The 15,764-nt window shown below is 28.9% G+C and overlaps 1 long non-coding RNA gene across 1 annotated transcript; it reads right to left on the reverse strand.

Annotated features, from left to right (window-relative positions):
- Nucleotides 1-4,363: 4,363 nt before the first annotated feature.
- On the reverse strand, nucleotides 4,364-5,435 carry LOC136090249 (uncharacterized). Its single transcript, XR_010643291.1, has 3 exons — nucleotides 5,223-5,435; nucleotides 5,085-5,153; nucleotides 4,364-4,535 (listed from the first exon to the last, which is right to left on the reverse strand). It is a non-coding gene; the product is annotated as an uncharacterized LOC136090249 (long non-coding RNA).
- Between the last annotated feature and the right edge of the window lie 10,329 nt (nucleotides 5,436-15,764).

A 15,764-nucleotide genomic window follows, 5' to 3' on the forward strand; every position in this document is an offset into this window, starting at 1 on the left:
CAACCAATTGCTTCCTTCTCTGTGATTTATCATTGCAGACTCCAATGTCAGTTTGAGTGAGATAAGCAGACAACTTCTTTCCAATCTCAATAAACTTTGTTTTAAAGTTGGGTTCCACAACGTGACTTTTGGTGACTTGGTTTATGGTAGACACCAATTTATTCATTGAGGAATTGGACAAACCAGTGTTGACTTGGACATTCACCAGATCTTCTGCTGTCAGTAGTGGGGTGTCTCCAAAAAATTTTTTGGCACTTGATGGTCCTAAAATAAAGTTGAAAACATTTATATATAGTTGTATTTGTTTGCTACAAGTAAAATAGACACTTAAAGTATAATGATATTATAATGGATAAACAAACATAAGTAGTAAAAAGCATTTGACTATCTAATTAACAGATTTATGATCTTTGGCTAGGTGCTAGTCTAAATGTGTAAGAAAATATGCATTTACTGATTTGACACTACACTAAACCTGGATAATTATTTGATATGTTTGATTCAACTAAATTCAGCTGTAAGTTAAGTTTGGTGTACTTTATCATGCAACAAAATAAATTTTGTACTTATTCAAACATTGCCCTATCTCAAATTTAAGGGTACATTAAACACTAACTAATCTTTTATTCTAATATTATAAGAGATAACTGACAAACATATCTCTTTTTGCGAGGGGCTTTTTGATAACGTGTCTGTGATTTCTTAAAATAGTAAACTAAGGATAAGAATGCTTAGTCTTAAAGCTTGTACATAACACAATAGTAATTTTAGCATAAATTTATGTACCTTTTGTGAGACACAAAGGGCGGCCACCTCTGCTTTGTGCAAGTTTGATAGTTCCATGTGGAGATGCTTCTTTGACAGTAACAACTGAAGCTGCAATTTGCTCACTGACAAGAGAATCCCTCATTGTTAGTTTTCTCATGTTTTCACGAAATGAGAAGTCAGAGCAGTTATGTGATATTCCTTTTCCAAGAATTGACAAGCACTCTGAACATCTTTTTTGGTTTGAAGAAGACTGTGAATGTTCAGAAGAAGTCTCCAGTGGGTGTTTTTCATAAGACTTCAAATGTCCTATTTGACAAATCAGGCAGTCACAGTCCTGTTCCCGAGTTGAAGGTCTGACTTTTATAGTTTCAAATTGAAACATAAGAGGAAGTGAAACATTCTCACCATTTTTCTTCTTTCCAAGAGCAATCCTGCATGTGTCACAAATCCCTTTTGGAACTCTAGAGTCTGATATGTCAAGTTTCATTTGGAGCACAGTTTCAATTGTATTGATCAATTGATTGTTCAACTCTCTTGTACATTTTCTCAAGCAAAAGATACAAACTGTTTTTCTACAGTCTTCATGAGTTTTCTTTGAGTTTGGCATTTTTCTGAGACTTTTAACAAAATTTTGCTCGATAAAGGTCTAATTCTAAAGCTAAAGTATCAGAGAACTTGCTATTTCCCGAAAAAAATTTTGTTGACTTTTAAATATTTTAAATTCCAGGAAAGCTAAAATTATTGCAAAAAAAAATTGTTATTTGAGTATTTATTTAATTATTTGATTGCTATTTTATCCTAAAATGCTGCAAAAATGCAAATGAGATATTAAACCATTGTTTTAAATTATCTTAAAACAGAGAAATTCTTCAAATCAAATTTTCTTCCACGGATGGTTACAGATGATTTCAAATTTTACATTTTTGTGATCAGGAATAATACCAAAATCATCCCTCCAAAGGGTTTTTCTGGAGGGCTTCAATGTAGTTTCTACCAATTTTGGACAGGTGTGAGCTCAAAAGTCTGAAATCTTCAATTGGTTAGGCGTAACAGCATCAGATCTTGTCTAAACAAATTTTTGATATATTGATATATTCCTTAATGTGTTTTTACATGACGAATAAAGTAGCTTGTAGTCGCAACTCCATCGGTAATTAAAACTTGACAAAATTTACATTATGCCAATCTAGTTTTTTCTTATTTTTTTCCTTAAAACCTGTATAACAAAATTAAAAACTCCAGGTACTGCAGGCGTTTTCTAAATTTTTATAGAAGTTAACTTTTTAAACTTTACAAATCGCCGAAATCGGTAGCAAACACATTTTAGAATACTTAGAATTAAAACAGCAGGGCAGAAACTTCCGGAATGCCAAACGCATTTTTATAACGAATTTTATAAATAAATTACACAAATAAAAATAAATAAAAGAAAGTTTGGAAGGTTAGTAGAAGTTTTTAATAACAATGAATAAAATAAAAATGAAATAAGTTAAGAAAAGAAAAAGAAATAAATTTAAAAAAATAAACAAAAAAATGAAAAGCAAATCAAAACAAAAGTAAAAAAAAAGAGAAAAGAAGTGATACAACTCAGAGTAGTTAAGGCGAGTTTAAGTTAAAAAAAAAACATTCAAAAATAGAAAATATTATTAAAAATCTGAAATAAAATAGAAAAACTGCTCCATTTTTGAAGAGACGGAAAATAATAGTTTTATAGTCGTCTTGCCAAAATCAGCACGTCCTCCACTCAAGTCGCAAGTCTCATGACAAAATTTAAGTTGAGTCTCAAGTTGAATCACGGTTTTGAGTAATGTCGGACTCGAGTTTGAGTCGATTGACTCGAGTCTCCAGCTCTGATATATATATATATATATATATATATATATATATATATATATATATATATATATATATATATATATATATATATATATATATATATATATATATATATATATATATATATATATATATATATATATATATATATTAGGGTAATAACTGAAACCCTTTACATTAGAGGAACAATTTTAGATAGATGACAGCAGCAGCATCAATTTTTAAAAAAATTGAAAAAGTTCCCCGAACTTTTTTATTTTTTTTGTGCATACATCACACAGTTTGACTATTGGTTTCAATTTCACACTGACTTTTTATATGACGTTCTATACTGCTTTTAAGCACATTCAAGTCAGCTGTTTCCATTTGTATATAACAAGACATTTACAGATGGTTGTGAGTTTAGTATTCTGTTAATAGATGTTGTTTATTATCTTTGTTTTGATCCCAGCTATACCGTGTGAAGTGTGAACTCGTTTGAATATTTTTGTTTTCAGTGCAAGATTGTCAATAAAATGTCTTATAGAAATTCCAGCAACAGTGTAAAGTCAAACAGGTATATTTGGATGAAGAATCTACCCTCCTTTTCTAAACAGAAAAGGGATCCAAGTATTCCATCTGTTGAAAAGCTAACCAATCTCACACGGATGCCGACAAACCGTCAAATTCTTGGAAACTTCACTTTTCTGTTCAACAGCGAAAAACGGCGACTGGATCGAATCAAAATTATGATTATAGATATAGAATTGCTCTGTAGTGAAATTCTAGAAATTCCACTATTATCCAGCGCACTTATTAGAAAGAATCTCAATAGTCTGATTGATCTATATAACAAAAACAAAAAGAAACCGTCTTATAAATTCACTGCAACATTTTCTCAGTTATTTGATGTCACTAACGTTAATGGAGAATGGAAAAGCACGGAGGATAAAGAGCTCTACCAGAGGCAAGTTAAGAGTGGAGGAAAGATTGGTTATTCAATGGTCAAACAAGCCCCTTTGGAATCAATCCACCCAAGAAGTCGTTCTGCTGAAAAATTTGACAACCGAAATCAAACTCGGTATTCTTAAATGTGAGAGTGGTTCTGCCGCGGCCATTCACAAGGAACTAAATCAGCTAATTGATGAATACAATGCTTGGGAAAATATTCGCATGATAATCTGCGACACGACCGCAGTAAATACTGGTCGTTTCCCAGTGAAAAAGCGCACATGGGATACGCGTAGATTTTTTCCATATGTAACCCATGTGGGGATTATTATATTGTCCCATGTGGGTTTCATATGGTAAATCCCATATGGGATAAGTGTGGGTTTTTACCATATGTAACCCATATGGGGTTTATTATTTTGTCCCATGTGGGTTTCATATGGTAAATCCCACATGGGTTTAATGTGGTAAATTCTACATGGGATATAGGTGGAAAATACTACATGTTATAGATCTTAAATGCCACATATTTTAATCCAAATGGTATAAAAGTAGTCAATACTAGACAAATGAAAGTCCGAATGCTTCTATGATAATTTTTAAAATTCTTTTAATTTAAAAATTACTTAAATAGTAATTTAAAATTAATCATCAAAGCTTTCAGAGAGGCTTAACTTAATCTGGTATTTGCTACTTTATCCCATTTGGTATTAAAAATGCGTAGCATTTTTGATCTTTACATGTGATGTTTTTCACCTATAACCTATGTGGGATTTACCCTAAACTATTAGGACGAAATTTTGTAAAATTAAAAAACGTGTTGCAAAATGAATTTATTTTAAAATAAATGCTATTAATCAATACATCCAAAATGAATATTAAAAAAATTATTTTTTCTTTTGCGATTTACACGCCGTTTTTTGTCGATTGAATTAATTAAATCGCTTCGGCTTGCATAATACCAAGGTTTTTAGTATCTTCTAACTTTCTTCAAACATTTTCTAAAAAAAAAATATAAATACAAATATATATATATATATATATATATATATATATATATATATATATATATATATATATATATATATATATATATATATATATATGTATATATATATATATATATATGTATATATATATATATATATATGTATATATATATATATATATATGTATATATATATATATATATATATATATATGTATATATATATATATATATATATATGTATATATATATATATATATATATATATATATATATATATATATATATATATATATATATATATATATATATATATATATATATATATATATATATATATATATATATATATATATATATATATATATATATATATATATATATATGGAGAGAGAGAGAGAGAGACAGAGAGAGAGAGAACCAGAGAGAGAGAGACAGAGAGAGAGTGAGAGCAATTTTAATAAGGAACCTTATTAGTCAAGCAATTTTAATTATTAGCCAGGTTGAAGTCATTAATGACTACAATATTTCACAAATAATTATTTCCTAATTTATTACTTACAATGACTAACGTATTATGGGTAATTGAACACATATTATGCGTAATGAGCTTGAACTCATGAGGAGAATCCTGAAAAAAAGTGATCAATTAGGATAAGTAGTTAAACAAAGAAACAAAAACAAAAATGTAAAAACCTACTTTTTCAATGATGTAGACGTTGGGTGCAATAGCCACTGGATGCAAAAGTATCTTTACTTTTTTGTCACACACACGGCCTTCTATAATAACAGGCCTTGACATCGCGCAAAATGCCGTAAAAACTGAAGGCCGATTAAACTTTCACTTTTACTTTTATTGATATATTTTTATATTAGGTAGGGTGTAATGGCAGTCTATGTTTTCTAATGATAATCTCCAGTAAAGACGGAAATATAAAAAGAAAACCAAAAAGTTGTTAAAAGATAATCATATTTTTCGTTTTTCAAATTTCATTAAGAATATTTATGTAATATTAAATAGTATCAATAACAAGCAGAACCATAACAAAGTATATATCTATATATTAAAAAGATAACTGTATTTTTAATTTTTTTTTTGCTAAAAATGGTAACAATAAAAATCACCAACAATAAAAAACACCAACAAAAGTTGATTCAAGCAAAAAAAAAGTTTTATCAATATATCTCAACAGGGTAAATATTTACAAATCCAAACATATTGAAAGACATATAGGCTAATGAGAAAATAAAAAACATAACAAGTAAATAGCATAATTAATTACAAAACTAATTTTTCCATAAATTATGATAGCTTTAGTATTTTGGGAGTGGTAATTAGTGAGTAATTCTTTAGCAGAATATTAGAATATACTCTGCATTGTTTTTTTGTGATTTTAAATTAATATTTAGCAGCAATGAACTAAAACTGAGTAACACAAAATGTTCTGTATAAAGGGTCAGTAGCACCTTGAAAAAAAAAAAGCAAAATATTGACCGTTAGAAAAGAGCATCAGAAGGAATTTCAAGTCCACCTCTGTTTAGGCTATACAGATAACTTCCATATTTATAATAATAATTGGTAGAATCATCATAAATTTTTATTTCGCTTTTTTGCACATAGCCAGCTATGTAAACTAAAGCCACTAATGTAGATTTATTAACTGAGCTTTCAAGATCATGTATATTATCCAGAAGTTCTTTATCATCAGTAGAAATATCTCTAAAACATATGTCACAAGTATGACAATCGATACCATCAACAGGAATGTCAAGTTGTAATATCAATTTAGTAAGTTGAATATTAATTTTTTCAATTACAGATTTAGCGTTTATAAAGTAAGTACCTCCAGATCCCTGTCAAAGCTTAGAAAAAGCTTTTTCAAGTGGATCTGTTGAAAACCAACCTAATAAGACATACTTTGCTCCATTACTCAACAAAGTTTCTACAAGATCAATAAAGCCATAACATGAATGGGCTATTGCATTGCTAGTATCTAGCGTAAGCTGTTTTACACGCTTACCTGTAGGTTTCATAAAATTTGACAATTTAGCAATATCTTGCAGCAGTTGTAACTGTTGATCACCAACTGAGTGGATTTATCTGCATAATTCATTTCTAAACCGAATGCCAGCGCCAGGTGCTTTGACATTAACAACATTCGAAAAAAATTATTTTTTCAATAAATACAGCAGTACCTTCAAATGCTTTATTTTCAATCTCTGAATGCATTCTTAATGCAGCTACTGTTTCTTTACAAAAAACAGACAAACAAAACTTTACAGATTGTCTCTCTATTGGTTTTGGATAAACTGATTTAGCTGCAAGTTTAGAGAGTTTAAAAAGACTATTGCACTCAGTTTTATATATAGTTTTTAAATCACTCCACTTAGCCAAAGCCAGTTCTTTATTGTTCAAAAATTGAAGTTCGCCAGTCTTTTTTGTCAACCAATTGTTTCGTATAGATTTTAGTAGATGCACATAGTCATACAATAAATATATACCTGATGTTGTTAACCATGGTTTACTATCAACTGTTTTAAACATTCCAAAAAATCTTTGATTTACACGGTTACCATCAGTAATTATTACCAGTGTCTTACTATTTTCAATATTATTTATTGTATAGACAATTTGTTGACATTGAGCAAACTGAAATTCAGAGGAAAGATTTGCAACAGGTTGAGCTCTACATATAAATTCTGGACCTCCAAAAAGACATTTAATCATAAATGATAAAATTGTTTTAGTTAAATTTTCAGGGTAGTTTACTGCTTGACCAAACAAAGCACCTCTTTGGTAAAGTAATGAAGCTTTGACATAGACCTCATAAATTAGTAGTATGGAAGTTCTTTTCAATGGATTTAAATTCATAAAAATACTATTTATGAAACTTAGGTCCTCCATTGAGCTTATTTTTGAAGTCAATCGTGTTAATGTCCGTATACTTGGCAACTTGTAGTCAATACACAAACAATCATATAAACTTCGTTGTAGTTGTAATTGATATTGTAGTTGTAGTTGTATAAATTGATATTTTTGTTGTAGTTGAGATAGTTCGACTTGCAAAGAGATACACAGCATTTCAAAGGCATTTAAAAAAACTAATCGTTAGTTTGACAATATTATTACCTTACAATGTTAACGCCTTGAAACTTACAACGTTATCGTCTTGAAGTTGCGCTATCTAATTTATAAATTAATCAAATTTTAAAGATTTATTAAAAAAGCGCGAACACAAACTTTCATCTAATGTTAAAAGATGAAAATGTAAACACAGTATTAGGAATTGGCCTTCAGTTTAACAAATTTGTTGCGCGATGTCAAGGCCTGTTATTATAGAAGGCCGCAATCACACATAATATAATATTCTGAAACTAATAAACAAACATCTAAATTTATATAAGTAACTTTATTCTTTGATCATTGCCTTTATATCCTATCTTATTTTCATATCATAATCTATTATGGTATTATTTATATAACATATCACAACAATATTATTAAATTTGTGATGCTCAAATATCATATGAACATTCTCTAACATGTTCATATGATATTTGAATATAGTTCTTGAGTATATTATCTGCAAACAATTGACTGATGCAAGTTCAAATGTTGTCAAAAACCAAGCATGCATGCATGGGACACTGCAGTGTCCCACAAAGAAATGCTGATTTGAAAGTCAAATTTTCTTTATTAAAAAAAAATATTAAAAAAGAGGGGAGATAGGGAGGTTTCCGTAATTTTTTTTAGGCTCCAAAACTTTTAACTTTATATATAATAAGGTTCATAAAACTTAAGGGACTTACGAAGTAAATTGAGGAACAAACACAGGATATTTACAGAAACTTTTCAATTTTTAATCTGGAGTACCACAGTGTAATTGGGAATAAAGTCGCTGGGTCCAGTATTCAAAGTAATATGATCTAAAGTAATATATAAATTAAATAAAATGCTTTAAAATGCATGCAGTTATACATATAACTCCTGATAGTTAACTATATGTATAACTAGTTATACATAAAATTTATCATATAAACTTATTTTTTAAGGTTATGCTTGAACAAATTAGTACCGATTAATTCAAATTCAAGATTTAGTTCAAGTTCTTATTTGTTCATTGTTTTTTCACTATTTTATATTTATTATTTCAAATTTGTTAACTAGTACTAATTCTTACTACAGTAAGAATATTTATCATTGTTGAACGTGATTTTATTAGTAACTTAATTTTACTTTCAACATATTTTGACAACACCCTTTACATTTTAAATGATGACAGTTTTACTTTTCTATTGATGTTAAATTTATTACGTTTCAATAACTCAGATTGAATTTTAACTGAATTATTGTAAGCTTTGTAAAGGTTTGTTGTATATCAAATGGTGATGTAAATAAAGTAAAAATTATATATATATATATATATATATATATATATATATATATATATATATATATATATATATATATATATATATATATAGTATTTAGGCTATGGGATCATCCATAAATGATGCCAGTAGATAGAGGGGCAGTGTGAGTTTAACAATAACTAACAATGGGGAGGGAATGTTGAGACCAAAATAATGTCAATTAAAAAATTGAATTAAAAAAAAAAGTAAATTATTTTATTTTAAAAAAAAGTAAAACAATTTATGCTAGCTATGAGCAGGTTTTAGAGGTATTTACACCAACAATGTGGTCTAAAAACTTCTTGCTTTTGTTGCTTAAAACTGTAGAGGATCATCGGAAAAACAATTTAAATTCAGAAACTAGCTTGCTTATCTGAAAGAACAATTTGTGTTTTTTTTTTTACTTTTAGTACTGTTGAGAATAAATGTATAATTGAACCAGAAAAAAATTGATGGTATATGCATTTTTTATGTTATATTAACAATTCAGATATACCATCATAATACGATAACAAAAACTGACATCATTTTCAATGGGAGATGGCAAAAAATTGACTGAGTTTGATAAAGGGTGAAGGTGTTCAATAAACCAGGTCATCATCTGACATCATTATGCATAGATGATCTTATGATTTAGGTAAAATAAGTAATCAATTTGCCATATTTCTCTTTAGAAAGTGTAAGAAAAAAGCATTGTTATGCTGAGAACCTACGTATTGAGTAAGCTTTGACCACCTATTTTATAAATTTGAGAGACAGAAGTGGAAGTGCGAATCGCAAAAGAACTAATAACAATGCTCTAAATTGATTTTAACTTTGTAGACTAACATTAATATAGTATTTAGAAATAATAAATGAAGTTTACATGATTTTTATAATTTGTATTTATATCCATTAATTATCAGTTGTCAGTCTCTATTTTATAAAATGAATTAAAAAACTATTTATTTATAGTATAATATTAATACATAAATACTAGTTTCCTAATGCTATTATTATCACAATGTTAATGGTATTCGTTTTAAAATGAAATTTTGTATCAATTTTATTGTTTTAATGTTGTATATATTTATATATATATATATATATATATATATATATATATATATATATATATATATATATATATATATATATATATATATATTATTTTTACTTTAATTACAACACCATTTGATATACAACAAACCCCTACAAACCTTACAATAATTCAGTTAGGATACAATCTGAGTTATTAAAACGTAATAAATTTAACATCAATAGAAAAGTAAAGCTGTCTCATTTAAAATGTAAAGGGTGTTGTCAAAATATGTTGAAAATAAAATTAACAAATAAAGTCACGTTCAACAATGATAAACATTCTTACTGTAGTAAGAAATAGTACTAATTAACAAATTTGAACAAATAAATATAAAATTAACAAAAACAATGAATAAATAAGAACTTTAACTTGAACTTTAACTAAATCTTAAATTTGAATTAATTGGTACTAATTTGTTCAAGCATAACCTTAAAAAATAAGTTTCTATAACAAATTATATGTATAACTAGTTATAGATATAGTTAACTATCAGGAGTTATATGTATAACTATATCAGGAATTATATGTATAACTATATCAGGAGTTATATGTATAACTATATCAGGAGTTATATGTATAACTATATGCATTTTAAAGTATACTATTTTATTTAAACATTACTTTAGATCATATTACTTTTAAAACTGGACCCAGAGGCTTTATTCCCAATAACACTGTGGTACTCCAGATTTAAAGGTGAAAAGTTTCTTTTAATATCTTGTTTTTGTTTTTCAATGTAGTTTGTAAGTCCCTTAAGTCATAAGGACCTTATTATATATAAAGTTAAAAGTTTTGGAGCATAAAAAAAGTTACAGAAACTTATCTCCCCCACCACCACCACCCTATTTTTTTCTTTTTTAACAAAGAAAATTGGGAATTCTTTGACTTTCAAACCTGCATTTCTTTGTGGGACACTGGAGTGTCTCATGCATGCATGCTTGGTTTTTGACAACATTTGAACTTTCATCAGTTAATTGTTTGCAGATAATATACTCAAGATCTATATTCAAATAACTATTATAATATCCTAATAATACGTCTATTTGCACAAATCTTAATCTTATTTCTATAAAGAAAGATAAACATTATTCGTGGTACTTACATACTAAAAATATTTTCACACAATATAAACGTAACGCAATGCAATGTCGATTTAAAAATTTTTATTTAGTTTTTTTTAAAAAGTTTTTTTTTAGTTTCCAGCTTTCAAATTAATTCCCATGCAAATCCCACATGAAACCCACGTGGGATTTCCCATGTGGGTAAATACCATATGGTTCCTACATGTAACCCATGTGGGATTACCCACATGGGTTTAAGATGACAAATTTCCATACGGATACCACATGGGAAAATCCGTCCCACGTAAATCCCATCAATCCCACACGGAACCCACGCGGAACCCATGTGGAGCGCGGTTTTATTTTTCACTGGGTTGCACGAGATTGTAAAACTCATACAGGATGATGTCTTGAAAAAGGGCTTTCAGAAGCCACAATATATTGGCTGTCAGCACCATGTGCTCGACCTCCTTCTGAAGCATGTCATGGATTTTCTTATTCAAGAGCCAACGACCTAACCAGAACTCAACTATTCCTTCATTAAAAAAATAAAAGAAAACTGTCTCTTTTCAGGCTGATTACCACCTCGTTGCGACAGATGATGTTAACACAGGCGAGAACCCTGGATGGCGAGAAGATTTTAAGTTCTTATATAAACTATGTCAGGCATATCGTCATTACAAAACAACTTCACGTTGGCCTCAAATCAGCTGGAAGAAACTCCCAAATTTACACCAGGCAAGATGGAACTCACGTGCGATATATGCTATTATAGTATTATTTCTGATACCAGAGTGGCGCAGTATCCTCGCTCTAGCATGCGACTTCATCTGCTACGAATGGGCAAATGCTTGTTTCCATTCGCAACACTACAATGAAGCGTCCTTCAATGAAATGATTACCTCACTCATAAAGATAAAATGCAAAAACGCAGTTAAGTGTTTGGAGACGCATTGGTCAGTCGAAGAGTCATTAATTGACATTTCCAGATCTAACCAAATTGCTGAACGTAATACTGATGGAGGAACTTCATGCAAAATCAAGAAAAATTGAATTTTTGAACCTGAAGTTCATAGCAAAAACTATTTTTTAAACATTTCTTGTATATTTTGGACAAATTGCTAGCTGTTCTGTATCTTATTTGTTAATAAAAGTTGCTTAGTAATTACTATTACTCTTTTGAATAAAGCAAAAAACACATGTCATTTTAAAAAAAAAAATTATTTTTTCACTTTTTTCTTCCGAAGAGGGGGGGAGGGAGAACTTTTTTAAAAAAAATCAAAAATTCAATTTATATTCTTCAATTGCTCATAAACTTTCCTCGATTGCAAATGGTTTCAAAAATAAATTTTTTGTGTTATCACACTAATATATATATATATATATATATATATATATATATATATATATATATATATATATATATATATATATATATATATATATATATATATATATATATGTATATATATATATATATATATATATATATATATATATATATATATATATATATATATATATATATATATATATATATATACATATATATATATATATATAAATTATGCCAGTGTGTTTTACAAATAGAGTGCTCAATGTTCTTAAAGAACAGAGCAATAATAAATTATATAAATAATAAATGGCAAAACATGCTGTTGAAGATAAAAGTTAGATAAGTGTTTTTACTGATTTATATATATATATATATATATATATATATATATATATATATATATATATATATATATATATATATATATATATAAGTATTTAAAAATTATATATATATATATACATATACATATATATATATATATACATATATATATATATGTATATATATATATATAAGTATTTAAAAATTATATATATATACACATACATATATATATATATATATATATATATATATATATATATATATATATATATATATATATATATATATATATATATATATATATATATATATATGTATGTATATATCTAACTTTTAAACACTACTCGCAAAGGGTTGAGGTAGGCCGTAATTTAAATTTTTCTTGTTCCTAAGCTCCAATAACCATAATTTTTTGTAATGCATCCTAATTTGAAATTAGTAATAAAATAGAAAAGTTTGGTGGTCACAACATTACTAAAAATAGTAGTGTAGAATACACTACCATAATTTCTATAACATGACATTTATTCTTGTCATAATAAAAAGCCAACTTTCTGTGATTGCTTGGAAGAGGCATTTGAGCTTGAAAAGGATCTCGCTTCTACTATAGCATGGGGCTCACAGTGGCTGGTGAACTCTAATTCAGATAAAACCCAATTTTTTCAGTCAACCGCTATCGCAATAATTTAAATCTTCCTATATTTATGAACGGTAATATACTCGATTAGTCATCTACCCTTCATCTTCTAGGATTAACTCTTACTTCCCATCTTTCGTGGAAACCATATATCAAATCCGTAGCAAAATTAGCATATGCTAAGGTTGCTTCTCTTTATCGAGCTCGACACTTTCTTACAACCGATTTTATTCTCTATCCCTATATATCTCAAACCCGGCCTTGTATGGAATACTGTTGCAATATCTGGGGCGGATCTTCTAATGATGCGCTTTCTCTTTTAGACAAGGTGCAAAAACGCATTGTAAACATAGTTGGATCTGCTCTTGCAGCCAACCTACAACCATTATCACATCGTTGTAATGTTGCTTCTCTTTCTCTTTTCTACAGATACTATAATGGGTATTGCTCTAAAGAGCAAGCGTCTCTTGTGCCATCTACTAAAATTCATTCTCGTGTTACTCGTCATTCGATTAAGTATCATCCTTTTTCTGTGATTGTTCCAAAGTGTTCCAAAAACGCTCATTCGTTTAGTTTTTTTTCTCGAACGCCAGTTCTTTGGAATTCGCTCCCTTCATATTGTTTTCCTGATTTATATAATTTGCAATCCTTTAAGTTGTCCGTCAATTGGTATCTTGCTCTACAATCTTCATCTTTTCTCTTCCAGTAACTTCCAACTCTAATTATTGGTTGCTTGCATCCTTGTTGGAAGCGAAGATTTAAAATAAATAAATAAATGATTCGGGTTGTCTGGAAAGCGAGTTGGAAAGTTGACTACTTGAGTTAGGGATTGAGAAAGACAAAAGTTGCGGGCATTAATGCCTGCAGAGTCACTGACACTAGAGCCAAGCCATTTAGTGTGATGAGCATTAAAGTCACCAACAACAACAATATTTGCTGATGGATAAAGAGAGAGGGCTTGGTCAATTCGATCAGAAATAACATCAAAAAGAATGTAGTCTTGAGATGAAGGAGAGCGATATAGAACAAAGAGAAAGATGATAGAGTAAAGTGAAGCTAAACAAAAGCACATAAAAGAATAGTGTGTAAATTTAAATCTAGTTTCCCAACAAATGGGTGAATTCTTACGAGTGTAAATGCTCCGGCCAATCATGTTACTAATGAGTCTTTACGAATTGAAGGAAGAAACCCGAACTCAAATTGGTCTCACAAAGAGCAAGTAGGCCTGGTGAACTTTGCAAGAGATAAGACTCAACAGAAGAAAAGTTACTTTGAAGACCAGGAATATTAGTGAATGGTTTAGAGAACTTGGTGATGATGATGGTTTTTTGTGTTTTATAATTCTTGGTACTTTATTCATTTTTTAATTTGTTAAAGAACTTGACTCAAAGCATAGATAGTACTTAGTACACTGTTTCATAGCCCAAGCACTTGCCTCATTACTATTGATAAACCCTTAGCCGTAACAAAGGGCACTAAATGTGGCCTTGGCAATGCACACCAAAAGTACAAATTAAAATTAAAAGTACAATTTTGCAAACCAAAAGTACAATTTTGAAAACCAAAAGTACAGTTTTGCAAGCCGCCATACTTATTAGTATATTTTAGTTTAGATTATAATAAAATTAAAAAATTATTTTTAATACTCATTTTGGCGCCCTCTAACGTGGTGACAGAAGACACATGTATCCTCCTACCTACCCCCTACCCTTTGCTATGTCATTGCACTCCATTGACTGTTTCACTATACGAGTGACATTTAACCTTATTTATGTCAGTTTATAACTTTTTTTTATAGTAAATTTTTATATTTTATTGTGAGACGAATATACTCACACATACACACACGCGCGCGCACACACACACACATACAAACTTACAGAAATACACACACATACACACAAAATGTGACTCAAAAAAATATATATTCTGAGTGTACCTATAATATTTATTTTCCGTAACAAAATATTTAGTAGGTCCTCTGTCAGAAACAAATTAAAAAAACACATTAGAAATGCATTCTTGGAAACATCCAGATTCAATCCAGGTATTTTGTTAAAAATAAAACTTTTTATAATTGATGGATCTTATTTCCAATTGATACTTTAGTAATCCTCACTTGTTGTGTCGTTAATTAAACTTCTACAACCTCCCTTAGTTCAAATTCTAACTCTTATTCAGAGACTTCTGGTATTTCCACCTCGTACAATAATCTTAAATTAACACAAATGTTTTACCATAAAAACAAAGAAACAAGGTCGGCCAAAATTGCCAACCTCAGACACGCTTAGGTTGACATTTAGATTGGTGTTGCCGGTGCATATTCGCATATGCAACAAATATGTAAATATGCGATTTTTTTTAAGGAGACGCAAAAGTGGTACACA

The sequence above is a fragment of the Hydra vulgaris genome, chromosome 13 (genome assembly GCF_038396675.1).
Source record: "Hydra vulgaris chromosome 13, alternate assembly HydraT2T_AEP".
NCBI classification, from domain to species: Eukaryota; Metazoa; Cnidaria; class Hydrozoa; order Anthoathecata; family Hydridae; genus Hydra; species Hydra vulgaris.